Source organism: Octopus bimaculoides, chromosome 8, assembly GCF_001194135.2.
Source record: "Octopus bimaculoides isolate UCB-OBI-ISO-001 chromosome 8, ASM119413v2, whole genome shotgun sequence".
Taxonomy (NCBI): domain Eukaryota; kingdom Metazoa; phylum Mollusca; class Cephalopoda; order Octopoda; family Octopodidae; genus Octopus; species Octopus bimaculoides.
The window spans coordinates 83,429,555-83,432,768 of NC_068988.1; the positions used below are offsets into that span (position 1 = coordinate 83,429,555).

Here is a 3,214-nt window from a genome sequence, read left to right on the forward strand (position 1 = left end):
AAAAATACTCCTAACCGTAACCCTAACCCTAACCCTAAAACCCTAAAGCTAAAACCAGTACAAACGCACGAAGGATGTCATAAATAACAGTACCGCCGATAGTTGCTGTTGACAAACAACGGCACTAATTTTATTCAAGGGAAAAGATCCCATTACACCGCCACAACGTGTTGTTGACGAACCACAGCAGTAATTGTTTTCACTGAAATACGACAACTTTAACACGAAATAACTTTAAAAATATAAACTTTTCTCAACAACACTAAGAGTAAAAGGTTTTATATGACACATTCTACCAGTGTCCCAAGTTTGAAAGTGTTTCGTTAGAAAACAAATGGTCCTTATCTATATCGATAAAATTTAATTATAAAAATACAATTGGGTTTTTTTTAAAGTTGAATATTTTATGGGGGTCCAGTAGAGTAAAATAGGCATCAAAGGGGTTCAAAGGCAAAAAAATGGTTGAATACCACTGCATTTGAGTGTCAGAATAAAAGCTTTACTGTATTTCTTCTGACTGTTTATGTTCTGAGTTCAAATTCTGACAGGGTCAACTTAGCCTCTTCTGGGGTTGATAAAATATAGTTCTCAAGTGCTGGGGTCAATGATATTGACTTGCACCACACATGGCTTATTATCAGTTGAGCTGCACCTAATTTAGAAACAATTATTTTACGAAATAAGTAAAAGAGGAAATTTTACATAAGGGAAAACAAATAACAAAATGCATTTACCAAAAATAGCTATTTTATTAAATTTGGTGCTTCAAAAATGTTAATAGACTGATACTAAAAGTATTCTCTTCTGAACAGAAGCAAAAAAAAAAAATCATTAAGCAAAACCATTTAACAGCATGACTTAAAATGTATAGCTGATTGTGAATAGCTATCACTACCTCATGAGGAAAGAAATTGAGTACGTTTTTTAGCCTTCATTTTTTTTTTTTTTTTCCTCTGGGCGATCTTTAGTTTTAAGTAAATATATCTGTGGGACCCCAAATACTTGATTTGTGTGTGTGGTAAGAAGTTTGCTCCCCAATCATGTCGTTTTGAGTTCAGTCCCATCGCGCAGCACCTTCAGCATGTCTTCTATAGTCCCAGGCCAACAAAAGCTTTTTGTGAGTGGATTTGGTTGATAGAAACTGAAAGAAACATGTCGTGTGTGTGGGTGTGCGCGCACGCGTGCCTTGTGTTTGTCCCCACCACCTCTTAACAACCAGTACTGGTTTGTTTATGTCCTTGTATCTTAGCAGTTTGGTAAGAGACAAATAGAATAGGTACCAGGCTTAAAAATAAGTATTAGGGTCAATTTGTTCAATCAAACCCTTTAGGACGATGCTCCAGTATGACCGCAGCCTGGTGACTGAAGCAAGTAAAAAAAGAATAAAAGAAAGGAAAATTGTTCCAAGAGTCCTGCAAAAGCATTTTATTTGGCAACCAAACACTTTATTGGGAATATACATGTGTGTATTAATGCTTGCTTGGAATATATGCATGTCTGTCAATGTTTTGTCCCATGTCTCAAACTGGTATGTACGGACATTACTATGTAATATGGTTTATGTGTATGTATACTTGCAATTATCTTATTGATAGTGTGAAGTTGTAGATGGTGTGCAGTCATAGATGATAGCTAAGTTGATGTCACAACTACATGGTTCTGGGTTTGATCACAGTGTACAGTATATTGGGAAGGTATCTTCTACTATAGCCATGATTTGACCAATATATTGTGCATAAAATTTGGTAGACATATTACTCAGGAGCCTTTTGTTGAGTGTGTAGTTTGTATGTTGAAATCTTTCAGAATGTATATCCTGTTTTAAACCAGCTATGACTAATTTTTTTCACGCATATGTAATGAACATATGGCAAATCTAAAGAAACGTCTGTAGACAGAAGAGAGATTGGCTAGATCAGGTTTCTGTCCTTAATTAGGATCTTCGTCAGCCACTTGTCATATTATATCTCCCCAAGGAAAGTTACATAATAGGTAGTAATTTATAACCACTAAATCAGTTAGTTATGCTAAACCAGTAAATCTATGTTTGTGTGTATGTTGATGAGCTTGACACTTCATCAGTTTAAAATGAGGTCAGTAAAATATAGAACAATAAAATAATTATCAGATGGAAATAATTACTGGGATTACTGTGATCATTTAGAACAACTAAGTGTAGTGCTCCAGCGTGGATATAGCCTAATGACAGTAATAGAAGAATATTGGTGTGACTCTATTGATATGTGTTTTGTATTGTGCATGGAAGTGTATGTTGGTGTGACCTTATGGGTGTGTGTGTGTGTGTGTTTCTCTTTTTATTATATTCATAATATAAATGGCTGCTGAACTCTTCCTCCAGCAAGATATAAAAACTCACTTCAGCAAGTTGAGAATAAGAGCCAAACTGTGTATTTGTTAGTAAACTGAAGCCGTTTGCCTGACAACAACAACAACAATGATGATGATGCTTTATGATCAAATATTACATTGAAGCATAGAACAATGTGCTAAGAAGAATGGTTGGTTGGTTTACATAGTCTTTTTACTTTACTATTGTTTCAGTGAACAAGTAAATCACCTAACTCAATTGTTTCATCTATGCATCACTATTTCTGAATGAATGTATGTCTTGCTATTTCCTATAATTTACTTTTCTCTCACTCACTCTGTGTGTGTGTGTGTGTGTGCATGAAAACACACACACACACACACAGACACACACACACACACACACACATATATATGACACAAACACACTCAGAGGTAGGATGGTAGATTAATAGATAGAAAGATATATAGTTAAAAAAGCTGATTTCTATATGCATGAAAACAGCAAGCATTGACTGAGATTAGGTGCCCAATACAAGTGTAGGGTTTGATATTTATAATTTTTATTGATTGCAACTTTGAAGTGTCATGAGGTGTGTAGTTTTACCACTGGAGAAACTAGTCATTGTCAATATAATACCATCATAAAGAAAGTAAACATTACAGACACATACACACATCATTATTTAATGTCCTCCATAAATACACATATATTAGAGAGAGAGAAAGATTTGGTAGAACAAACAAGATAAAAAGAACTTATATATATTTTATCTTTAATCAGCAGAAGTTACAAAGTGCCATGCACATAACTTTCAGTCCTTCAGTCACTTTATAACTTCCGATGTATAAAAATAATTATATGTGTATATATATATATATATAT

General features: G+C 34.2%; 1 protein-coding gene and 1 long non-coding RNA gene across 2 annotated transcripts in view; both read left to right on the forward strand.

Moving 5' to 3' along the window:
* Positions 1-3,214, forward strand: part of LOC106872408 (trimeric intracellular cation channel type 1B.1) — a 42,455-nt gene that overhangs the window by 10,945 nt on the left and 28,296 nt on the right. The window lies entirely within an intron of this gene.
* The window catches only part of LOC106872410 (uncharacterized), a 23,818-nt gene that overhangs the window by 7,955 nt on the left and 12,649 nt on the right, over positions 1-3,214 (forward strand). The gene's annotated exons all lie outside the window — the stretch shown is intronic.